This window comes from Aotus nancymaae, unplaced genomic scaffold (genome assembly GCF_030222135.1).
Source record: "Aotus nancymaae isolate 86718 unplaced genomic scaffold, 86718_ANA_hifiasm-v0.15.2.pri h1tg000108l, whole genome shotgun sequence".
In the NCBI taxonomy this organism is placed as follows: Eukaryota; Metazoa; Chordata; class Mammalia; order Primates; family Aotidae; genus Aotus; species Aotus nancymaae.
In genome coordinates, this window is record NW_026988523.1 from 304,886 (window position 1) to 332,036 (window position 27,151).

The following is a 27,151-nucleotide window of genomic DNA, read 5'->3' on the forward strand; positions in this document are numbered from 1 at the left end:
CCGTGCCAGTTCATCACTGTGTCTTTTACTGCTTTACTCACAAAAAGACCTTCACAAAATATGTCACGTGATTGAATTACATTCTTGTACTAGGTTTCCACAAGATCAGCTGTGGCCAGTCAGAGAGGTGGTATTGGTTTAATTTTTATATCTAAGAAGTAGCTACAACTTGGTGTAAGACAGACCTGGGGTCAGATCCCATCTCTAAGTCTGTGAGCTATGGTGAGTCACTTAACTTCTTTCACATTCAGCTTCCTTATCTAAAAGTGGGGATTAAAACCTACTTCGACGAGTTATTAGGAAGATTAAATGACATGATATGTGCTTAGCAGAATGCCTGTCACATAGCAGTGAATAATAGGTAGTAAATGTCATTAAAATTTTACTTCTGGAAGAAACCTTAGCCTACATTATTGAGTCTCCATGAAGTGCAAGGTGCTTGTCTCCACACTTCACGCACACCATCTCATTTAATCCTCACAAACACCCCTATGAGGAGGTTCTATTGTTAACACCTTTATGTTAAGGTGAAGACCCTGACAGATTAGGTAGTTTCCTGGTGGCCCTGCTGCTAATAAGGAATACAGCCAGATGTGAACCTAGTCATTAGACACTAGATCATACACTTGTAACTACTGATGCCATTTGTTGGACTGGAGAAGTCAAAACAGAATATTCTGGTTTTAATGGAACAGTGAAATTGTATGGTGAAATCATCCCTAACCAGGATCTGTTACTATGTCAGCCAGTCACGAAATAGGTGGGAACTTACCAATAGAATAATTTCTTCTGGTTGTGCAGAGATAAGTATCAGAATGCACTCATTGCCCCAAAGGATCTGTCAGGCTCTCAGCAGAGCCTATTCTTTCAAGAATATTTTCTACTCTTTAGATTTCCAAAGAATTTTCTGTATTTTTGCAATTATAATATTTCAAGACAAAGTTGGCTTAACATTTCCCTCAAAACCTCTTCCAGAAAGAGGGAAGGCAAAGTCAAATCAACTCTGATGGCACGGTACCTTCAACATGTATAGATTGCAATAATCAGATCTACCATTTTATTTACTTCCCTGGGAGTTACCATCTGATCAATTTCAAGATGAATAAAAAGATACCTCTTGCACCATTTAGGTATCTTATTTGCCATCATAACAACTCCTGTGGTATGTTATTTGACTCACACTGGGACTAGCTTAATCTGAAGTATGCATATTCTACTGTGTTACTATAATTTAACCAAACATTATTTTGTATTATATGTTATTTTAAATAAATTTATTTCCTAGTAACTAAAATTTAGAAAACCTAAGCCTCTCCCTGCTTTGAAGCCTTAAAATTTGCATGTATCCCACTTTAAAATTTTATATTTAATTCTTTTTTTCCTGTCAACCAGAAACTTTAGATGCATGGTGACTTTTCTGGTCAAAAAATTCTTGCCAAATCCAAGAGCTTTTCCCCTTCATCCCTCCTGCCCTCCCTTCCTCCTTCACTCCCTTTCTTATTTTCCTTCCCTTTTTTCCTTCCTTCCCTTCTTTCCTTCCTTCCTTCCTTCATTTTCTCACTCTTTCCTTTCTTCATAGCTTTATTGAGGTCTAATTTAGGTACCCAAAATTCAGTTGTTTTAATTGCACAATTTTATGACCTAAAGTAAATTTATAGCATTGTGCAACTCACACAAAAATCTAATTTTAGAATATTTCCATCACCCCAAAAAAGAAACAATATGCCCATGGATGGTCATTTTCCATTTTCACTGCCAGCCTCAGGCAATCACTAATATACTTTTTATCTCTATAGATTTGACTTTTCTGGTAATTTTATGTGAATGAAATCATACACGTGGTTTATTGTGTAGTTTATTTATTATACTTCTATCATATAACATAATGTTTTTGAGGTTCATCTATGTTGTAGCATTAAAAAGTACTTTGCTTCTTTTTATTGCTGAATACTATTCCATTGCATGAGTTTACTACATTTTATTTATTCATTCATCAGATGATAGATATTAGGTTGTTTCTTCTTTTGGCTAATGTGAATAATGTTGTTACGAACTTTCACATGTAAGCCTTTGTGTAGACATATATTTTTATTTCTCTCGGAGATTCCAGGAAGTGGAATTGTTGGGTATGTGGTAAATTCTTGTTTAACATTTTAATAAACTGCCGAAATATTTTACAAAGTGACTGCAATATTTTATATTCCCACCAGCAATGTATGTGGGTTCCACATAATCCACATCCTTGTAAATAATTGTTTTCCTCATATATTATTGAAATGTACATGGTGAGACAGTTGTGAAAAATGGCATCTAGGTATGGTTTTAATTGCAATTCTATTAGGAGTAAAGTTGAGCATAAATTTATTTATGTAAACCTCATGTCAACTCTTTTGTCCATCTTCTATTTAGTTTTTAGTCTTTTCTTTTTTCTTATCAATGTTTAATTATAAACTTAAAAAAATAAAGTGTACTGTATTTCCCCCTTTATAAACACAGTATGTACTCATTTTAAAAATGTGAAAACAAAGATAGGACATGAAACTTCAAATAATGCATGGTTGGTCAACTGCATTTGTTTTAATCCTCTCTGGAAAGTCTACCAAAATGATTGTGAAATGCTTTTTAAAAAGCATGAACCTAGAAAAACAAAAATAGAAATCAACAAGTTTTCAGAACTGGAAAGCAGATGAAGGAGGGCTCATTGAGCAAGCAGAGTGGAGAAATTTTACTCAACAGCCTTTAGAGAATATTCTGATGGAAAGGAAACCAATTCACCTAGCAGATAGCTCAAGGTGGCCCAATGCAGTAAAGGCAAGGCTGGCTTGCTGGAGAGGAGGAATGACTGAAAGATGTTTTACAGAAAGGTGAGACTTCCCCCAGATTCTCTTACCTTCCCTGCATATCCAAGTGACTAGAAGTCTCCTTCCAATCTGTCTCTTCCCCCAGAAATGGGAGTTTCTAAGGAGAGGGAGCTAAAAAGGGGAGGAGTCAATCTATATATTGAATCATGAGACTCTCAGCACCTATTCTTCCTCCTCCTCACAGTAGGTTGAGCCCTGCAGAATCATCCTCCTCTTCCCCCTGTTCCCCCTCTCCCCAGGCAGGAAATTGAATTCTTCTCCGGAAAAAAGACCTCCAATACTGACATTTGGGGGTATTCAATGACAAGCCTGCCTTACTTCCTGTTCACCCTATTCTGAATCTCAACAATTGACAATCACCTCTACCATAAAATTATGAACATAAAATAAAGGATCATTCTTTATATAAGGTAAGCTTTAGGTATTTGTAAAAACTTTAAATATAAAAGAGGGAGCAGGAAAACAACTAAGAAAAAAAAAAGGAAAAATAAACTCTCCTAGAGAATACAAATAGTTCTCCAGGGAACAGAAAAATCTAAACAAACCAACGAAATTACAATATATCCTCTCAAAAGTATAAAAGATGCCTTAATCACAAGCCAAGTGCAGGATGCTATGATAAAATAACAGAAAAGCAGTAAGAACTCCTAAAAATTAAAAATATTATGAAAAAAATTTAATTGAGTGAAGGACACTTGGAAATATCCCAGAAAAAAAACTGTTAAACATGAGCTGGGCGTGGCGGATCATGCCTGTAATCCAGCTACTCAGGAGGCTGAGGCGGGATAATTGCTTGAGGCCAGGAGTTCAAGACCCACCTCAGCAACCTAGCAAGACCTTTCCACTATGCATCTCAATTTAAAAAAAAGGAAGAAAGAATTATAAAACATTAAAGAAATGGACAATAGCAGAAAAAAGTTATAATCTTATAAGATCAATACCAATGTCTCATATCATCATAACAAGATTGCCAGAGAAGAAAGCCAAGAAAACAAAAAGAAATTTTCCAAGGAAGACAGAAATTTCCCAGAATTGAAAGGCATGCATCTCCAGTTTGAACGGGCCCATCAAGCGCGATATGATGAATGGGAGAGAAAAGAGACATAACTTTGAAATTTTTGACCACTAGAGATAAAGAGAAACTTCTGAAGAATGCTATATTTTGTCAAATTATTATCAAGATTGAAGGTAGAATATATTTATATATATATAAAAAGCTCTAAATGTTTATCATCACACATCCTTCAAGAAGCTACTTTGGGATGGTTTTCAGCAAAAGAAGTCAGTAAAGGAAGAAAGAAGGACACTGATTGCTCATTAGTAAGTTGTATTTATATCATCATCATAATATAATCTCTACTTATTTAGATAATAATTGTAGTATAATTGTTTAGGGACAATGGTTAGAAGGGATGTGTTTGGATGATTTTAAAAACTAAATCTTCAATTATCAGGAAAAGAAGAGATACTGTCTAAGCTCTATAAATCAAGACATAGCAATATGAGTATATAATTTAAAACTACTCTCTAGAAGAAACAGCATGAGAGTTCAAAGTGACTGATCTGGACAGTGGTATTCTTCTGCCTTAGCCCCCTGAGTAACTGGGATTAGAAGGGCCCGCCACCATGTCCAGCTAAATTTTTTTTTTTTTTTTTAGTAGAGACGGGGTTTCACAATGTTGGCCAGGCTGGTCTCAAACTCCTGACCTCAGGTGGTCTGCCAGCCTCGACCTCCCAAAGTATTGGGATTACAGACATGAGCCATTGTGCTCACCCTATTCTGCTTTTCTTATTCTCATGGCATAGTATGTTCCCATGTTATTATGTCATATTAAAATTAAAGCATACTTTTAAATGGCTGCATGAAGGTACACTGAATGGCTATACTATAATTTACTTTTGTCATTGTCGTTCATCGTTCTCTCTGTCTAAATCTTAATTGGGCAACTGCTCTTTCCCCTCTCCAACCATGCCATTCCAAAAGGGGGTGGAGTTGCCAATCACTATACCCCAGCCCTCTGGTCACAGTGCTGAGAATATGGCCCAAGCCAGTTCAGCTGATGAGAGAGCTTCGTTGAGGAGTTAGAAAACTCCGAGGAGCTGGACAACAAAGTTTGATGTGAGGATGTGAGCCTGGAGCAATGATGTGAGCCTGGACTCACCGGGACAGTCAGTGTGAAAGCACAAAGTGCAGGGATGCAGTGATGAGGGCCAGGGCAGCAAGAGAACCAACAGCTAGAAACAGGGGAGGGAGAGGTACAAGAAAGAAAGGAAGCTGACAATATTCCACTCCCTGAACCAAGAGATCCCTGAGGCCAACCCTACTCTAGTCTTTTCCATAATTAGTTATATCAGCTGATAAATACTTCTTTACACTTTTTATACTTGGATAAGTTGAATTTGCTTCTATTATTTATAAATTAATAAGCCTTCACTAGTGTGACTTCTGGAATGGAACACAATACTCGAATTATTCATGGCAGATATTTAATAGACACTTATTAAACTGAATTAAATGAACTTCCCCAGAGGCAGAATAGTACAGTGCAAAGAGCTTGGGCTTTAGAAACTGGCTGATCTGCGTTTGAACTGTGGATCTATAAGACATTTGGCAAAGTATTTCATAATTCAGAACCTTGATTTCTCCTAATTTTTCCATCCTTATCAGCATTATAATCTTTAACATTTGTTGAGTTCTTTCTATGTGGCACATACTATGCTAAATGCTTTGCATTTATGAGTAAAATAATCCTAACAGAAATGTCTTCTTCTTATTATATTGTTATAATCTTTGAAATGAGGATTCAATGAGGAAACCAATTTAAATCATTAAGCCTAAATAATTACTTTTTTTTCCTCCCACTTTTTCCTTTCTGACTTAATCCTGCCTCTTACCACTTTGCCAGAATTTAGAGTTATGGCTCTTTGACTTTTGGATATATTAATCTTTTTGCTCTTTGCTGCAATAACGTGTTAGCCTTTGTTTCCATGCCTTTTAACCTGTCAATTACTCAGTATGAGATGTGCTTAATAATGACACCAACAAGATAGATGGAAAGACATATCATGTTCTAAAACTGGAAGACTAAAAAAATCACAAATAGGTCAATTATTTTTAATTTACAAATTTAATTCAATCCTAATGAAAGTAAAAACAAAGACCTCACTCCTTCTTTCTCTGGAATTGGACAAGTTGATTCTAAAATTCATATGGAGAAATGGATACACAAGAATAGCCAGAAAAATTCTGAAAATGAGAGCAGTGCAGAAGGATTAGTCCCTCTAGGTAATAAGGCATATTACACAATCTCAATAAGTAAAAGAGAGGGATAATGACTCCTGAATAGGCAGACAGACCATAACACAGACTAGAAAGCTCAGAAATAGAACTGATTAACAAAGGAATGTAGTAGAATCATTGGTGAAGGTCACATCAAATCCAATGTTTGACAGTATACTCTTTTGGCAAGGCTGCGGGGAAGAAAATGGTAAAGGCTCCAATCCCATGGAGGAAAATCTGATAATATTTGTTAAAATTACAAAAGCATTGATCCCATTTCTGAGAATTTAACACATAGATTTTGTTTATCTTGAAGTATTTTTATTTTTCCTTAAATACCAGCTTCCTGGGTAGTTAGTCCTAAGCTCATTTATTTTGTTTTTTCCAACCCAATGAGGTTAGCAGAATCTCTTGATTGCTACTTTCTTTTTTCTTTTTTTCTTACTTTTAATAATTTTGATGTTTTTCCATCTTTTTGTTTATTTCTTTAGCAATAATTCATTTATAATTTCAATTTCTGTTTTAGATTTAGAGCATACACACACAGATTTGTTACCTGGATATACTGCGTGATGCTGAGGTTTGTAACCCATTGACTTAAGTGCACACATACAAAATAGTAGGTATGCAAAAGTTATTTATTGTAATTTACAATAATAAGAAATCCAAGGGTCCATGAGTAGGGGACTGGATAAACAAACTGGTAAAAACATACATTAAAATACTATTCTGCTTTAAAAACACACAGAGAAAAGTTTCTCTAGTTACTTTTATAAAAAGAAGAAAGTGAAAAACTCAAGTGCAGAACAGTGTGTATAATACCTTACTTTGTGTAACAAAGGGAGTATTAAGACTATTTATATTGTATTTGCCTGTATCTGCACAAAGAAGCACTGAAAAGTTACATAAATTGCTAAGAATAATTACCTATTCAGAAAGGAAGAATCTGTTAGAAGGGAAAAGAGATGAGAGCAAGACTTGTCAATATATACTTTTATTACTTTGTTTTCTTGTTTTTTTTCTTTTTGAAACAGAGTCTCGCTCTGTTGCCCAGGCTGGAGTGCAGTGGCATGCTCTCGGCTCACTGCAACCTCCACCTCCCGGGTTCAAGCAATTCTCCTGCCTCAGTCTCCTGAGTAGCTGGGATTACAGGCACCCAACCCCACGCCCAGCTAATTATTTTTGTATTTTTAGTAGAGACAGGGTTTCACCACATTGGCCAGGCTGGTCTCAAACTCCTTAGGTGATCTGCTCACCTTGGCCTCCCAAAGTGCTGGGATTACAGGCGTGAGCCACTGTGCTCAGCCTCATTTTTGTATTTTTAGTAGAGACAGGGTTTCACTATGTTGATCAGGCTGGTCTTGAACTCCTGACCTCAAGTGATCCGCCCACCTTGGCCTCCCAAAGTGCTAGGATTATAGGAGTGAGCCACTGCACCTGGTTTGGTTCTTTGAATTATGGATTTATATCACCCATTCCAATTAAAAAAAAAAAAAAAGATTAAAAAATTCAAGCAGTGAGTACTTAGTGTGTGTTAAGATACTGTGCTAAACCTGTAACTATATCATCTCATTTAATCCCCACAAGAGCCCTGTGAAGTTTTATTTTACTTTTCATTTTACAGATGACAGACAGAATAACTTAGATTGCTTAACCAATTTATCTATCAATCCACATCCCTCATTTCTTTCATGCCCCAGCTCAATACTTCTTGCCAGTCTTCACAGGTTATTTCCAACCAAGTCCAACAAGTTGTTTCTTTGAATCTTTAGCAATTAAATACCTAGTTCACACCATATTCTTTTAAAATAGCAAAAGCCTTGGGGCCTTCTGCCTGTACTTGCTTCATCTCCCTGACCAGACTGTAAAAACCATGTTGTGTATCATACTTTCCACTTTTGTCTCCTCTCCTCCAGTGCTTCCAGGCACACTGAATCACCACTCAGGATACAAAATAACTTTTACTTGTTTGGGTTCATGCAATTTACAGTGAATCTCCCCAAAACTCTGGTAGGTTTTACTGACTTCATTTTACAGAAGAGGAAACTGAGGTTCAGAGAGACTCAGAAAGATTACGAGTCACATCTAGGACTTCTGATGCCAAGATAGGGCCTCTTTTCACTGCCCCACAGCTACTTCTAGTTAACCCATAGAAAATATCTGGTTGAACCATATTTATTCTAGGGTCTAGGTCAATTTTTCTAGAAATGAGGACATAGGAATAACTCAATTTATAGTTAACATTTTAAGAAACTGCCAAAGCATTGTACAAAGTGGCCGGAACATTTTATATTTCCATCAGCAATGTATGTGGGATCCAGTTAATCCGTATCCTTATCAACAGTCGTAACTCTCTTATACATTGGTGAAATGTATATGGTGGTGACAAATTGGTGAAAAATGGCATCTAGGGTTTTAATTGCAGTTCTCCTATTTTAAGTAAAGTTGAGCATAACTGAAAATGTGGTTCTTAGACTAGCATCATCAACATGAACTGGAGGCGTGACAGAACACAGCATCTCAGATCTCATCTCAGACCTAGAGTCAGAATCTGCATTGGAAGATCCACAGATGATTCCTATAACATTCACATTTGAGAATTTCTGGTCTAAGACAATGTTCAGTGACAATTAATTCTCTATGATTTTATGACCTAAGATCTCTGTCTAGGAGAACCAACCAATGAGTTATTTATCACTCTCCCCTCAGATCTGCTGGCTCTGAGGAGCACCTGTTATATTTCTCTAAAACATATTACAGGATATTTTGGGATAGTGGAATGAGAAGTTGGTTCTATTTGAAAAGATCTTTTTGAGACCAGCTATGAATACCTGCAAAGTGAGAGAAATGAAAGAAGTCTAAACGTCCCCGTTTGGCTGTCAATGCATCTCGTGTTGCCTGGAGAGTTGCTCTCTGCCTAACATTGACAGTATAGAGGTGCGGTATTTCTGCCCTGGGAGTTTCCAGCACCACAGTCAAATGGAACCACAGACTGCTTTCCCGAGTGTGCTGAGGTTTCTGGCTAGCCTGGCTCAAATTCCTTGGGGAAGGAATCACCTTTGCCTGACATGTTATCTCTGTGACCACCAATTTGTTGACTGTTTATTTCCAATGCTATTGTTGTTAGTCAACTTTATACCATGTGCACTTTGTTGACATTTTAAAAAATGTCTTCATATGTTTGCTTATTGGTTTTAATTTATGGCATGGGAAGATATTTCAGATCACAAGAGTAGATGAAATCATGAGATTATTCACCAGTGGGAAGTACCAGAAAAGGTTGTAACTGAACATAGTAATTTTCAGTATTTTTCTTAAAACTTGTATAGGAAGGCCAAGTGTGGTGGCTCATGGCTATAATCCCAGCACTTTGGGAGGCCAAGGCAGGTGGATCACAAGGTCAGGAGGTTGAGACCAGCCTGGCCAAGATAGTGAAACCTTGTCTCTACTAATAATAGAAAAATTAGCCAGGTGTGGTGGTGGGCACCTGTAATACCAGCTATTCAGGAGGCTGAGGCAGGAGAATTGCTTGAACCTGGGAGGCAGAGGTTGCAGTGAGCTGAGATCACGCCACTGCACTCTAGCCTGGGCAACAGGGCAAGACTCTGTCTCAAAAAAAAAAAAAAGAAAGAAAGAAAAAGAAAAAAAAAATAGGTATTTTATTTCTAAATTTTTATATTATTTTAAATATATGTAGTATTTTGTCTAGTTATGAAAGAAGAGCATTTGGATTTTTTCAATATGGAAAATTCAGAGAAGTCTAAGGGGACATTAAAAAACTGAACTGTCTAAATTCAATACTCAACATTTTTTTCTGTGTCTTTTTACTCGTTTTTGCTGGAACAGGGATCTTTTTCCTGCAATTTCTGGTGAGGAAAGCTTGTTTTAAGATCTCTTATTTCATTATGACAAGAAGGACAGTGATTGAGCTCCCTTGTGGAGAGGAGCAGGATGAGTCAGCCAAAGCAACAAGGAAAGGACACAAATAGAGACAGAATTGGCCCACCTCCAGGGCAACTGGGGCTTGCATTTTCCTGTGACTCTATGACTTCAGGAAAAGTTTCCTGAGCCCCAGAAGACCCTGTGGATCCCTCTGCACTTGACTCCATATGCCCACATGTCAACCTCCACAGCTGTGAGGCTGACCTGCTGGTGCTCTCAGTGACCGTCCTCCGGGCCTGAAAGCTATTTCTTCCGCAGGGCTGAAGTTCCTGTGTAAGGTCTATTTCTTGGCCCCAGCAGTGATAGATCCTGTTCTCTGTTCTCAGGATGGCAAATGGGCCTGCGAAAAGCACTCAGATTTCAGAACCAGGCAGCCCTGGCCCTAAGTCTAACTCAGGCACTTGGTAGTTTTATAATCACGAGCCGCGTTATTTAAGTTCTCTTAGTTTTCTTGACTGTGACGTGGGGCTACCAAAAGCTGCCCTGCAGGGTCATTGTAAAAATTAGAGATGATGGATATTCACTGACTGCAGTTTAACAGGCACTCAATAAATGATAGCCATTACTGTCATTGTCTTTTCTTTTAGTCATCTCTTTTCTAGGCTGACATCAAGACACCTCTTAATTTTAGTTTCATTTCTCTTTGCCTATATAGTTTAAGCAAATTCCCTCTGGAATTATAGAATTTCAAAATACCACCAGCCTTCTCCTAGATTCCAAGTTCTCTCTCTTTCTCTAACATATGTTTTCTTGTTGGTGGTAAAAAGATACAAAGGATGAATCAAATCCTGTAAAAAGATACACAGGGGCCGGGCACGGTGGCTCATGCCTGCAATCCCAGCACTTTGGGAGGCCAAGGCGGTGGGATGACCCGAGGTCGGGAGTTCACGACCAACCTGATCAACATGGAGAAACCCCATCTCTACTAAAAATACAAAATTAGCCTGGCATGGTGGTGCATGCCTGTAATCCCAGCTACTTGGGAGGCTGAGGCAGGAGCATTACTTGAACCTGGGAGGCGGAGGTTGCGGTGAGCCAAGATCAAGCCATTGCACTCCAGCCTGGGCTACAACAGCAAAACTGCATCTCAAAAAAAAAAAAAAAAAAGATACGAAGGAAAAATGAAGGCCTGTGTCCTTTGGGAGCCTTTAATCTCGTTGGGGAGACAAGACTTAGACACAAGATACAATTAGAGAATAATAAAAAAGAGCAAGAGCACTCAAATGTGCTGAGCAGAATGTTCCATCCTTGTCTGCTTCCGAATTCCATTCCTGCTTTATTAAACAACATCGCAGTGCTGCTGACTCATCTTCAGCTTCTAGACCCCTTAGACTGTAATATTTCTCTGCTATATGTGCATATAACCAGTGAGAATATTCTACTGTGTATAATATTTCTATAGCATATTAAATTTGGGCAGTTTTCCCTGATGTTCTCCATGGTACCTGTCCCATCAAAGTTCACTCTGTTAGTGTCTGATAATTTTTCTGTGCTGTGAACCTTGTAATATGATTCCTTAGCATCCTAACAGATACCTTGGAGTAAGGCTCCTCAAACAGCTGTCCTTGCCTGCAATATCTGATACTTCTACATTTTCTCTCTGTCCTTGTGTTCAAACTCCTAGAGTGCTGAAAGGTTGAGGGAGGGATGAATAGATGACTTTAAGCATGTCACTTCCCATCTCAGGGCCTCGGTTTCCTCCTAAGGGGAAAAGGGACTATGTGAGCACTTCCAATACAGATATGTTGTGGTTCCACATATGGGCACTACTTTGACTTTAGTGGTATCACCAACAACCAGTTCTGCCAACAAGGAGTGAACTGCTCTCTGAGATGGGGCTCAGCACATCTCTCTCTATCTTCTCTTCTTCTTAAAGACAGGTCTATGAGTGGGGTTGCAGCTTTTTTCTGAAAATGGTGGCAGGACAACTCTGAGTTTTTCTCACCTCATGATGGGTCTGTAACACAGACCCACTAGACTAGTGGGATCAGCTATAGTTTGCCATTTTCTAGCAATATTAAGTGAGAGCTCCCTGAGTCTATGCCCTGTAGAGGATGTTTCAAAAGCAGCATGGGCTGTAGTGTCTACCTTCAAGCTGGCTACATTCAAAGTAACAGGAAAAGGAAAAAGGGTAAGCAAACACACAGAAAAGTAGCATAGGAACAATTCACATCTACATTCAACTGAGGCACGTACATGAACACCAAAGAGGATATTAGAACTGGAGGAGACTTTATAAGACCATTTCAAAATTCACGCTTCGCAGACAATGAACATGAGGCATAGAGGGCAAATGGCAGAGAGACAGTCGGGGAGCTGGTTAATAGCAGACCTGGGTTCTCATCCTGGTGATCCTCTCAGGGTCATTCGCATTGCAATATTTTGCTTCTGTTGAGATTATTAGATTTAAGTTTGTTAGTTAAGGTTACATGTGATGGTGGTATCAGGAAATTATTCTTAAACGCAAGATGTGTGGTTTGTCCGGGAGGCACATATTTTAGATTTGTCTAGGTAGTTTTGTGACAACAGGAGGGTCTATAGAAACTCCTGGTTACTAACACTGTATCTTGAACTTAGTAGGCATTCAATAATAGTAATTTTAAAACTTTTGGATTTACTAAATGCATAAAATAAAACTCTCAACATCTGTCTCAATATTTCTTTTTTTCCTTTTTTTAAGAGACAGGATCTCACTCTGTTGCCAAGGCTGGAGTACAGTGACAGGATCATAGCTCACTGCAGCCTTGAATCCCTGGGCTTAAGGGATCCTCTCACCTCAGCCTCCCAAGTAGCTGGGACTAAAGGAACACACCACCACACCAGGCTAATTTTTTAAAAATTATTTATAGTAGAGAGGGGGCCTCCTTTTGTTGCCCAGGCTGGTCTTGATTTCCTGGGCTTAAGTAATCCTCCTGCCTTGGCCTCCCAAAGTGCTGAGATTACAGGCATGAGCTACCATGCCCAGCCTCAATTAATATTTCTTGATTGAGGTAGAAGTAACTGAGTCATATTCATAAGTAGGTTTGCCTAATTATAGTACAAGCTGGTGAGTGTTTTGATAGAGTCAGATAAAGAGCCTCACACATAAATATCCAGTGTAGGTTGACAGGCCAGATATTAAGGTAGGAATGGCTGCCTCTGTCAACCTTGGGTGTCTCAGCAAATTCCCAACCATCTAATAAAACTTTTAAAATGGAAACATACTCATATAAAAGGCATTCAGACCCTGAAATAAATGGGCTATTTTACCTGCCTGGTGGTTTTCTTCATTGATCTATTAATAGCACTAAAATAAAATAAAATATCCTAGCTCTTCATTAAGCATTCATGATCAGACACCCACTTCTGACGGAAGTCTGCAGCTTCTAAGAAACCTTGGATGCATTCCTCCTAAAAAATGACTTTTAGTAAAGAAACAGTCTGGGCTTTCCAAAGGTGTTTTAGTTCTATATATGGTATTTCATTCTTCATTTAACCATTTATCAAATACATTTCAAGTACTTAATGATTACATATTATCCTATAGTTTCACTTGCTTTTACATTGTCTCATTAGAACCTTACAACAGCCTTCTGAGCAGGGTAAGTATAATGTGTCCAATTTTACAGAAGCAATGGAGAAGCAGTGAATTTGGGATTTTAAGGAGGTGAAACATGGCCCATTTCAGCCTGGGGTCTTTTGTGGCCACATTCTGGGTTTAAAGAATAAACTCTTTGGGGACTTCAGTGCTAGGCTAGCAGAGATTAAGTGCCTTGCCCAAGGCCACACAACTATTAACTAGCAAATCCAGAATACCATCCAAGGATTTTGACTCCAGTCAATTATTGTTTCCTACATACTTGTGGGTTTATTAAAACATAGATTGCTGGCTGTATTCCAGCATGTCTGATGGGAAGGGGGGAATTTGCATTTCAACAAGATTCCAGATAACACTGAAGCTGCTGGTCTCTAGACCACAAGCTGAGAACTACTTGTTGTTCAAAGTGTGGTCCCAGCAGGCATCACCCAAGAGCTCCTTAGAAAGACAGATTCTCAGACCCACAGAATTAGAGTCTGAATTTTAACAAGATCTCTGGATGATTTATATGCAAATTAAAATTAGAGAAGCGCTGCCGTACACCACAGCTGTTAGTTTGCAGGCACTGTCCTGGGTGCTACAGAGACAGGAGAGAATAATCATAGTAACCCTTTAATCGGGCACTTTCTATATGGCAGGCACCCCTCTAAGCACACATATTATCTCATTTAATCTTCACAATAACCCCATGAGGGAGATACTAATATTATTGCTGTTTTAAAGCTGAGGACATGCAAGGGTATAGAGAGGTTGATAGTCCAGTACAAGACAGATCCAGGCTCTGAAGCTGGGCAGTTCACTCCCAAAGACCACATTTTTGTTCACTAGGCTGCAGCTTTGTAAATTGTGGTTGCCGTTCAAACAGTTGGGGAGGTAAGAAGGAAAGGCAGGCAAATAGGTACGAGGAAAGACAGAAGTCATAGCCTGAACATCATGTCGGGTCAAGGGACTCTATTTGTGCTCCCCACTGGAGACCTGGGTTTGGCTGGGCCTCTGCAGCAGCTTCTGATGAGGAAGAGTCTGGTGAGTCCTGCTTAGTAACTCCACTGGTAAAACTGAAGTAGTCTTAACAATTGGTAAAGAGAAAAGGCACTGGCAGGTAGACTAAAGGGAGGGTACTGAGAATTGAAAATAGAAGCCACAATTTTTCAAAGCAGGCTGTGCAAAACAGATAAACTCTATCAGATCCAAACCATGGTGTTCATCCACAGCTAGGGAAGCTTTGAGTCTTTCAACATTAGTCTGTTCAGATCTGTGAGCTCCACGATAAGAGCAGAGACAACTGATCCAACAGTGACTCTGTACAGACCAAGGCATTCTAAATACAAAGCCATGGACTGTTCCAGAAACTCCCTAGTTTATTCCTGCTAAGCCCACCCTATGACTAACTCCAGCTCCCAAGCCCTATATGGACCTTTTCCTGACTCCCCCGCTTTGGAGATGCCCCACGGCTCCCTATGCTATATGGTCTCCCATGCAGTAGCAAGTAAGAACCTAACTTTATTCCCATGTACGTGTTTGTTTCCAGTGGTCTTTGGTTGGTAGGCATTAACCCAATAATATTTTCCTGCCTATTCCATATACTTGTTATAAGTATCACATGAAATAAAGCACGGAAAATGCTCCATAAATTTGAGTTTCTAAATTTGTTATTGTAACTGTTTATGTGCTGTTTCATCTTCCCCCTGTGAAAATAGTGAAGCCATAAGTTAGAAGAAGAGACCAGATCATAGTTATCTTTGTGTCTTCAGTGTCTAGAACAGTCCCTAATTCACGAGGTACACAGTAACTGTTGGTTGAATGGAAAAAGCAAATGATGAACGAATGAAAAGAAAGCCATGCTCTAGTTCTCCTTTTCCCCAGTCCAGCCCTGTGGGTGATCCAGACTTCCTCGAATGGGGTAAAGGAATTCCTAAGTGTCTAAATGTGATCTTTACCTCCTGGGCAGACTGTCACTAGCACTTTGTAACAGTTACAGATAACCTTGTTTGCCTCTTAAAATTTTCCTACCTGCAAGCTGGCTGGAATTGCTGGAGGGAATACTATTCCCTTTGCCCACAAAATCGATCGTGGAGCAATAACCGTATAGTTGAACAGCAGCACATTTTATAGCCCATGGAGCTGGTGTGTATCAGCACATCAGCCGGTGCCTCTTGTAATCATGCCCATATTTAGCAGAATGATATACTTAGGTGCTCTTGTAATAGACTTGCACCAAGCAGAATTATGGCCCACGGATCACACTGACTCCACTGACCATTCTAAAATCATTTTGGCACAGCAAGGTTCCAGTTATGGCTGGAGTCTCTGGGGATGCCTTTAATCAGTTAGAAGCTGCCAGAGAATTCTTCATACTCTGAAAGCACAGAGGCTGTCCAGTGCTGTGTCTTCCTTTTTCCCCTCTAGTTCTGGCAGTAGATGGCCCATTTTATCTTCCCCTCTCCCCAAGCCCACTTTCTATTGTCATGATTTCTGACAGATGCACCTCGGGGAGTAGGCAGCCATTTACCCTGGTGTAGGAGGGATGTAAGCGGACATCACTAATGGAACAAGTAAAGCAATTATCTCAGGAAGCACAGGCCCTACAAGTTGGAATGTACGCCAATGCTTTCTGAAACCATATTCTCTGTAAAGCCTCCCCTGCTGGGTATTTCACAAAGGAAACAACTCCAGCCGTGTGTTCCCTTTCCAATGCCCTCTCCCTAGGACAGGAGTAAAGACAAAGGAAATGCTGTATTGGCTTCCCCTGTCACTTCCAGCCATCAGAGGCACATCTGCCCCTGAAACAAAAATGGAATGTGTCTTCAATGGGTTCCAATGCCTGTATGGAACTCCTCTAAGCAAGTCAAGAGGCAGGGATTGTAGAGGCCTCCCACCAGAAATTTAATGGCTTCTATGCAATTCCCAGTTTCTTCTCCTTGCCCAGAACCTGCTCTCAGACTGGATAGGATAATGTTGACTTAGGTGAGAGGGTGAGTGGGCAAGAGTTTTTGAAAGGTAGTGCCCTTCACGCTGAACATTGGTGTCTAATTGGAACCTTGAGTTTGGCTAGTTACATACTTGAACATTTCCCATTTCCTTCTCTGATCACTTCCCCTTATATTATTTATGCACACATCCATTTTCTCCATTAGAATATAAGCATCTATTGAGTAGCATTCTATTTTCTTCCCATTGTCTACCCCAGAGCTTAGGACAGTGCTTGATTTGTAACAAGTGCAAGACAGATACACACATTTGAAAGAAATATACATGTGGCCAAAGATCATGTGATTGTGGCAATTCCAATGGATTTAAGACAGTCTGAGCCTTACATTGGCATTTCAAGGGTTTCCTTATACACCCTGGGAATAACAACACACTAGTTTTCTTAGTGGACATGGGATCCTGTGTCACTGGAAGAAAGAATGTGAGGGAAGCAGTTTGAGCAATTTTTTCCAAATGAAAGACCTGCAGACACTTTCAAAAAATGGAACTACTTGCTGTCGCTCCCTGAAGGAAGCGGCCTCTGGGGCTCTTTGGGAACTTCTGTTAGCCCGGACCCATGATCCTGATCCCTTGCTTGCAGACTCTTCTCAGACTCAATTAGAGATTCCTTGGGCTCCCCTCCTGGAAGCTGCTAGGACCTCTACACCTCCCAGGTGGTTAGTTTCCTGGTGAGTGGCATTTTGTTAGAATTCATACATTATCTATCCTCCAAAGATTTGTGTCTTACTTAGCTTTTGCTGTCTATCATTTCCCATGTTTCCGGGGATGGATTAGGGAGGTGGTGGAGAGGCCAAGGACCTGAGTACATGGGCAAAAACATCAGATCGGAGAATAGGAAGTGTCTTTGCCAAATATGTAACGGAGCGGGGTGCAAGGGACTCAACTCCCTCCCCATGCTCGCCAAAGACCAGGCCACAGCCTGGGTCCATTTGTTCTGGAAGGGGTACATGAGGTCCAGCCTTCAGCTTTATTCTACTAATGCTTTAATGTTTCCTGAGGATGATGCTCCAGCCAGCTGCTCCTCGCCTTGACTGGGCTCCTCCAAGAGCCTATGCTGCTAAGAAATTCTGAGAAATCTGAAAGGATGAAAGTTGATGCCTGTAATCCCAGAGACTGAGGGTGATCAGGCAGGAGGATCACTTGAGCCCAAGTGTTTGAGGCTGCAGTGAGCTACGTACTGCTGCACTCCAGTCTGGGTGACAGAGCAAGATCCTGTCTCTGGAAAAAAAAGGAAGAAGAAGGAAGGTAAGGTAAAGGAAGAGAGGGGAGGGAAGAGAAAAAAGAAGAAAGGAAAGAAAGAAAGGGAGAAGGAAAGAGAGAAAGTGAGAAAAGAAAGAAAGAGAAAGAAGGAAGGAAGGAAAGAAGGAAGGGAGGGAGGAAAGGAGAGAGGGAGGGAGAATGTACAGAAACATCCCCACATTCATCATTAAGATTATTTAGAGTCCCTCCTCCAAAACTGTGCTCTTGGGCCTAGAACCTATCTTTTCTCCTCTGCCAGCTCTCATCTTTCCAGGACTAGCATAATAGAAAGATGGGATAGATGTGGACTCAGCTCTGTTTTGCTGCTACTCAGCTGTCTGACCTTAGAGCAGCTAATTTAGCCTCTCCAATCCTCTATTTTCTCAACTATAAAATAGGAGTAATAATTCCAAGGTTGTTGTCAGGATCAAATTAGTTATTGTTTGTGGAATTATGTAGAACAGAACCTGAACTCATTAACAGCAGCCATTAAAAGTGGCTGCAAATAATTTCCTTTGTAAAGATTTATCAATCCCAGTTATCTGAAATAAGAAGTTATTCTTGAATATTGTCTTACTCATCTTTCTCCCATCTGAAATGTGAGCTTTGCAAAGCCAACAACAGCATCTCCACTATCTCCATAGTCCCAGCACCAGCACAACTCCTACTGAATCCCTTTCCACTAGGATGAATCTTGAGATCACCAGTTTTGTTTATTTCATCAGCTCACTGGGATGTCAGCCTGTGGGTAATCAGACGGAGCAAAGGAGCCACCTGTTGATGGCTGAGTAAGGCGTGAAGAAGACGCAAGAGAAAATAAAGTAAAACCAGGTGCAGTGTGGGCCAGTGATAGGCCCGTCATCACAGAGAGATTGCAGGATGGATAGATGGCGGCTGGAAGGGGCATCAAAGGTGAGTTGCCCAAGGATGTCCCATTTGGCCCAAGCCTGGCTGTGCCTGCATCTCCCTGCCCACCTTTCCATTGCCCCAGCCTCCCGTATTATAGGGTGCTAATGTTGTTTGTGAGTTCCATTTGATGTGTTCTATTTATAAGTCTCTGCACACTTCATTTCCCCTGCCTGAAAATAGGGGGCTTTTTAATAAGAAAGATTATATCTGAAGGTGGGTTTAGCATGAAATATGAGTTGTATTAGTCCTCTATTTTGAGCCAGGCAATATGCTAAATCCTTCACATAAATTATCTCCAATACTTGCTAAACTTCCCCAAACAGTATTACTATTACTATTTACTACTAAGGAAACCCTTGACCAAATGAAACAGCTGGTAAGTGATGAAGTTAGGATTCCAAGCTGATTCCAAATTCTAAGGACCTTGGTGTGTAGTTAGAAACCTTAGTTCTGGCCTGAGTTACATGTTGACATATCATTGGCCCCTCAATGTTTTCTCTACAAATTGGGAGTCATCATACCTGTTCCACTTTCCACACAGAATGTTTATGAGGTTAAAGTGAGGTAATGAATGTTACAGTATTTTTTATTGGGCATTTGCTATGTGCCAGCCAATGCTGCCAAAAAATTGAATGTTATTTCTATTAATCCTTATAAACTTAATGGTGCATAGCTCCAAGCCCTGTGCCCTCTGCCCTGAGGGTTGGATTTCCTATGGAAGGGTTTTGCTCACACCCTAGTTCTTGGGGGAAACTCCACTCCCAACTCAGTGTATTATCATCAGGCAAAGCTATCTCTTCCCTGCTCATCCATTATCTCATCTAGTAAATTGAGATGAGCATACCAACTTGTCTGTGAAAGCTCTGGGAGAAAAGCGCTATCTGGATGCAAAGTATGATTCAGGAAAAAAAAGCCATCTAAGGATGATGTGTGTGAAGTGTCATATTTTAGCTGTTTTTAACAGATATAATGACAGAAGAGAAGCAGCAAGCGGGAGACAATCCATGCAGACATTCTGAACAACCTGAGTTGTAGAAACAGGACAAGGTTTAGCTGCCTGCTTGAAAGCATGCCTGCTACAACTGCAGACACAGCAGCATTAAGTCCAAGTGAAATGGGGTTCTCTGGCCCTTGTGAAGCTTTGCTGGGGTTTAGTCCCAGAACCGGCCAAAGCTGGGAAGAAACATATCTGGTGGGATGCCCTGAGGATGCTGTGTGACACTCTGTGTCCAGATGGCAAATAGGCATTTATAGCAGAGCTTGTACTGCAGATCGAATAATGCACCAAGAATGTGGTCTTGGTCCCATCTGCCAGGTGATGCTATGAGAAGCTAAAGGAATCCAGAATTTATTCCCCCTGATCCATTAATGTGATTTTCCCAAACACATAAGCATAACTATATTTGCATGACTTGGGAGCACCGAGCCCCCTGGACTTGACAGCACATTATTAATGATTACCCTGGCTGCATGACACACTGCAGACTTGATGTTTGCTCTTGCATACTCAGACCTCAGAGAAAGGAAGGGACCACAAAAGATAAGAAACATTATTCTTGTTTTGTGATCCTCCCACTCAGAAGCAGGAGGGCATCAGAAATCCTAGGAGAACTTGGTGGGAAGCAGGGAAGTGAATAAGAAAGTGAAATGAAGATACAGATGCTGTGGTTGTAGAAGGCAAAAGCTGTAACTTAAAGAGCAAAGGGTTAAAAACCGGGACTTGAGCTCTGGGTTCTGACATTAGTAGCCATGTGATCTTGAAAAAGTCAGGTAATCTTTGGGAGTGTCAGCTTCCACATCTGACATTCCTGCCTCAGAGGGTGAGTGTACCTTGGAGCACTTTGTGAACTACAGAATGCTATTCACACAAAGGTACTAGACTGTGGTGTGGATGATGTCAGAACTGCCCAAAGTAGTGGACACCTGCCATCTTTCTGGTTACATACCAAATACCTAGGTTGCTGCCTAGCACAGGGTGGGCACATAATTATGTTTGAGGGACTAATGATGCAGAACATTGAAGCACAGGAGATTAGAGTGGTAATGAGCTTGGCTGACCTGGAAAACAGAATTACCAATGAGTCCAATCTGCCTCACATCTGGACAGATGGGGGTTGAGATCACTCTGATACATGCAGCCAAAGAAAGTCCAAATATACACTGTTTTATAAACTTTAGTACTGCATACATCTTTCATAAAAGATGAAAAGTTTATGTGGATCCACAGGACTCACTGAAATTGTTTTTTTGTGTGTGTGTTTCAGCTTAATGAAACCATATATAAATTCATTATGCTTATTAATTCCCATACAATTAGAAAACTGGAACAAATTTATATGTCAAATCTAAATGAAGCTAAAATACAATGGAATTCAAATGTGCATTAATGTAATGTGATGGATGATACTGGTTTGTGAAATTAAATTGAGCCTCCAAATGTGAATAAGGTACTAAGTACTAAGGGGAAGATTCTTCTGAGTTCAACATATGTATGCTTTTATCTGCCATGCAATGACTCATGTCTCACCACTTTTTAAAATTCACATTAGTGTGAAATATTTACCCTATGACATCATTGCTTCTCACTCAATAAGAAGACATCATTTATATAGTACATCCTCCTAAGTTATTTTCTTCTTAGTTTGGGACAAATAAAATAGTATTATTGACATCAAAATGAATTAATTTAAAAAATTATTTACTGGGCATCTACTATATTCCAGATACTGTTCTAAGTGCCTGAGCTGAATTACTGAACAAAACAGACAAAAATTACCTCTGCCTTTGTAGAGCTTACATTGTAATATGGGAGACAGTAAACAATAAAATTAATAGTATATGTTATAAGTTACTAAGTGTTATGAAGAAAAAGTAGACAAACTAGGGAAATGTGGGAATCAGGGGTTGGGGTATGGGTAGGTGCTGCCATTTTAAATTGTGGTGCAATTAGGCCTCACTGAGAAAGTTACATGTGCAAAGACCTGAAAGAGGTAAGGAATAAGCTGCAGAGAGAAGGAAGAGCCAGTACCAAGGCTGTAAGAGCATGGGAGAGGCCGAGGGGGCTGGAGAGCAGTGGGTGATGGGGAAAGTAACCAAGAGAGGTCACAGGGAGCCTGACCATGTAGGTCCACATGGGCTACTGTAAAATCTCTGGCTTTTACTCTGAGATAAAAGAGACCTCACAGGAGGACTTGAGTCAAGGCATAGCATGATCTGACTTCCATTTCAGTAATATCATTCTGGTTTTTGCATTGAGCTCAAGCTGTGGAATGGGGAGGCTGGATTAAAGATCATGGGGAGACAATAATGCAGGGGAAAGAGAACGGCAGTTCCAACCAAAACGGTAGCAACAGAATTAGAACTAACGATCAGTTTCTCAAATGTTATGAAGGTAGAGCCAACAGGATTTCCCTTTGACTTGAATGTGGAGCATGAGAGGAAGAGAGGAGTTAAGCATGACTCTAAGGGTCTTGGCTTGAGCAGCTGGATGAAAGGAGCTACCATGAATTGAAATAGGGAAAGTAAGAGGACAGGGAAGATTGTAGAGGTTAGGTGTTCAGTTTTGGACATGTTAAATTTGGGAAGCCTATGAGTAGGATGATCATATAATTAATTGTCCAAACCAGAACACTTGTGAGTATAGAGCAGAAAAGAGAAAATACTAATAATCATGCTGCAGGAGTCATCTAGGACCATCCCAGTCTGGGCCATGGTTAAGTGTTTGAGATGTCAACTTATACAGGCTTTAAAGCCATGAGAATGAGTATAAATGGAGAGGAGAAGACCAAGGAGCAGAGTTAGAGGTATGAACGGAATAAGGGCGGGGTCACTCTCCTCTTGAGAGGTCAGGGAAAAGAAGAGGAAGCAGCAAGACCAGTATATAGAAACCTACATATGGGCCAGAGACCAAGTGGCAAGGCCAGGTCATGAAGTTTTTATCAGATGGTTTAGAAAAATGCTTAGATCGATATTTTTAAGATTGCCATCAAAACGTAAACAAAATATTTAAAACTTCTTGTAGAACCCCTTAGACTCCCAAGAATATTCTTAGGTCCCTGGTTTGAGAGAGAGTGCCTCAGATCAATTAGTGGCACAGATGGCTACTAGTGGCCCCAAGCCCATTTTTGGCTGCCTGGTACATCAAGATCACCGTGTGATTTTGTGGGATCCTGAAAATAACCCTCAGGCAGAGAAAGATAGTCTTATCTGATTTTATCAATGTGGGAATTAAAACAGAAGTTGGATACATTTCTTGGTCTCATTTTTTCATATTAAGGTGTCTGCCTCCTGCACATTAATTTTTTACATCTTTCTACTTTCTTTTTCTTCTTCTCGCCAGCCATTCATCATGTACCTTTTCTTTTTAAATCACTGCAGCACTTTTAAAACTGCAGCACTTTTAAAGACTCTACTTCCACGCTTTACCATTTTCTTTCTAAGTCTCTGCTCCTGATCCATGTTAGACCCATAAGTATAGCTCTCACTCCCATGGCCCTCCAGACTTAGAAGCTGGGATGTCCTCCTTCATTCATTATATTAAAGCTTGCACTTTAATTCTAAACAGCATAGTCCTGGGGGAAGGAAAAAAGGAAAGTTCTATTTTGTATTTACTTTTGCTTGTTAGATAGCAGAGACTTGGTTACCCCATAGTAATAGGAATGTAGGAATCCATATCCTTAGTATCATCTTCCCTTGACAGCCCAAACACTCATTAACACAGGCTTCCTGGTATCCACAATAGGAGAGACTCAAAATGAGGTTTATGTGATGCGACTGGTAAATGATATTATTTGAAACTTTCAGGGCCATCAATTCCTTATGTTTTAGGATGCTGTGTGCTGCTGTGATGTAACATTTATTTTAATGGCCCCAGAAATGCACTGTGCAATAGTGCAGCAAATTAATGCCATATTCCTGCTTGCCTGAAACTGTAAGAGGTAATTTGAACCACATTTGGTGTTTATAATTATTTTGTAATTATAAATTACAAAATAATTATAATTATTTTGTTCCTGATTTGGTTCTCAGCTTGACTATACCATATTTTCTTTATCCAGTCTACCATTGATGGGGATTTACGTTGATTCTATGTCTTTGCAGTTTATACAAATTTTGACACCAGTTTTATCACTGCATATGTTATCCTGTCTTCTTTGCTATGCTGGAAAATCACTTCAGGGGGACTTCTAGCATTATACCCAGAGAAGCATGTCATTAACTATCCTCTAAGGTTTCTAATGTCCAAATGCCCCACTCTCTGTATGAGTCTTATCACACTTCCACATCTTTCATCTGAATTCTACTCTAAGTGGAGGAAAAGCTAGGACATGCATGTCCTTTTCACAGCATCTTTGTCTCCTTCTCTTTATACCAACCAGGGTAGAAAAAATGAGCTTTCCACTTTCTCTTCCTGTGTAGTAGATGTCCCTATGTTACAGTCTTCCTCTTTCTAAGAAACTTTTGTTTTGCGCTCTTCCCCTGGGCCATAAGGGTAAGCTCAGGGAGAAAAACTGGCATTTGATAAAGGAAAACAGAACTACCTCATCCATGTTTCCATTATGTGTTTATATGTATAATTATTTTATTAATGTTATATTCACCACTAGGTAATGAGGTACATGAAGAGACAGACTGAGTCTGTTTCCTCATATCACATCTCTAGTGACTAGTATATTGTCTAGTACAGAAAAGGAGAGCTGTGTTTTCCCTTCAGAATAGAGTTGGGTCTATTCCAGGTAGCTGTTCTCAACCTCCATACTTCACTTTCCTCTCTGGTGCATTTTTCAGACTTCTCCTTCCAAGACTAGCTCAAATGCTACTTCTTCCATGATCTCCTCAGTTAGAATGAAAAACACAAAACAATTCGTGTGACAACACTTATCTCATTCCCCCTTGACTTAATTGTTTCTATGACTATTTCCCCAACCAGTCACAGAGGGCAGATCCCCGTATTATTTACCTTGCATGTCCCTCCCCCTCTGTAATGGTTAATTTTAGGTGTCAACTTGACTGGACTGAGGGATAACTCAATAGCTAGTGAAGCATTGTTTCTGAGTGTGTCTGTGCGGGTGTTTCCAGAGGAGATTGGCATGTGAGTTGATGGACTAAGTGAGAAAGGTCTGCCTTCAGTGTGGGCAGGCACCATCCAATCAGGTAAGGGTCCATATGGAACAAAGCGGCAGAAGAAGGGGGAATTCTCTCTCACTCTTGGGGTAGGATACCTTTGTCCTCCTGTCGCTGGACATCAGAACCCCGGTTCTTTGGCCTTTGGATTCTGGTACTTGCACCATGTCCTTCAGGACACTCAGGCCTTCAGCCTTAAACTGAGAGTTACACAATTGGCTTCCTTGGTTCTGAGGCCTTTGGACTTGGACTGAGCCATGCCTTCTAGAAACTTCAGCTTGCATATGGTCTCCTGTGGGACTTCTCAGCATCCATAATCATGGGAGTCAATTCTCTTAATAAATCCCATCTCATATATCTAACTATCTACATCCTACTGGTTCTGTCCCTCTGGAAAACCCTTATTAATATACCCTCCTTACCACCCTCAGTGGCGCTTTCCTCACTGACTGTGGTAGGTGTTTGATAAACATTTGTTGCATTAAAATAAATTCCCACTCTCATTTTGTCTTTTCTGGCTTCTTAGAAATAGAATATGAAGAACTCTGTACTATTTCTACATGAATTTTTACTGTACCTTTAAACAGCATCTTTGATCTGTTTGCCCACCTGACATCTGAGGATGTCTAGCATAGTTCTAGCACAGGAAGGGCTCAGCAAATATTCTGTGCTGATAAATAGATAATGAGGCACACAAGTGAAAAGAATGTTGCCTGAAGTCCCCTACTGGCAAATGGAAGCTGAACTTCTTGTGTGTGGTTTAGCTCTCAATTCACATCTTCTCCTCTCAGCATTCTTTAGTTCAGCAAGCATTTATTTAGCTCAACTATACAGAGAATAATGCTAATAAAGACAAATGCGTGACATTGGTTCAGTAAAAACACTTGGCCTGGCTCTGTTCCACAGCCAGAAACTGAACCACCAGCCATAGCCCACTTACCTCGTAAATGCAGAACCCTATGACAAGGCGTTCAGACAAGGAGACCCTGTGCCCAAACGCACACACCACAGACGACCCACTTACAGCATCGCTTTTATAAAATAAGAGATCTTCTTCCTCCTAAATGCATTGCATTCCTGAGATGAACGTTAGCTGAAAATCCATTGCACTACCTACTAATTAACCTTAGGGTGGCTGAATCCCTATAGCACTGTGTAAACTAGGTCTTCATACTTGTATCTGGATTATCAAAAGAGCCTCCTACAGGTCTCCAAGAAAACGATCACACCATCCTCCAATCTATCCTCCACACTGCCTCCAGAACTGTCTTTGAAAAACAAACAAGCAAGCAAAAGATTTTATGTGTCTGATTATGAAAGCAACTCTACTAATGGTAGAACATGAAGGATCCCAGGGTTGAGAGGAAATGTCAAATGGGCCTAATTTGGTCTCACCTCATGCTATGGAACCTGCTGGGTGACTGTTCTTTCTAATCAGTACTCTCCAATGAGAGGAAATTCTCTACTACTTGAGGTATCCCAGCTTAGACCACAACCTACTGTTGCTGTTTGTTCATGGCAATAACAAACGCTTGAGATTAAAATGGTGTATTTTTTTAACTGACTTAGAATACCTTACAATCTGTGCCGCATTTTTTACTTTGAAAGATGAACTGTACTCTGGTTCACTAAAGGTGGACGCTCATGCTGCATCATATGGGCTTTTGAGTAGGAAGTTACTGGTTGTAGTCGGTAACCTGTTAGCTCCCTTCTTCCTAGTTATCAATCCCTTCCCGTCTTGCCAATGAAAATTGTACTTCTCTCCTCCCCTATTCTCTTGGCCTCCTCATCCCTTATTCTTTCCCCTTCTCTGTCTTTCTCTCTGCCCCTCTTTTGGTGCTGGGACAGCAAGCCTGGTGATGGTCCTAAGTTTTCATTCAGCTTCCTTGTGATCTGAATTTAGACCCTGATCACATCAAAGTCCCTGATACCATTGACAGAGCTCTACAAGGGTAGGCAGGACTTTGGCCACCACAAAGAGTTCTCCATAGAGAGAAGCTTAGTTTAAATTAAGTAGTAAATGTAAACGTGACTTCAGAATTAGGCTACAAAGCCTCAACATGTGACTTTAGAGGTAAAAATTTCTTAGATGTGACTGGAAAAGTACTGCCTACATACAAAGTCTTTAGAAGAGTTATTAAGAATACTTATCTGTGAGTATTTATGAGCTTATAAATATTTTTAATGGTAATGAAAATTATTCTTTCTGGAAGCCTAGGGAGAATGGATGAC

General features: G+C 40.1%; 1 protein-coding gene across 3 annotated transcripts in view; it reads right to left on the reverse strand.

The window, feature by feature from the left end:
- FAM78B (family with sequence similarity 78 member B) overlaps positions 1-27,151 on the reverse strand; it is a 323,508-nt gene that overhangs the window by 224,529 nt on the left and 71,828 nt on the right. The window lies entirely within an intron of this gene.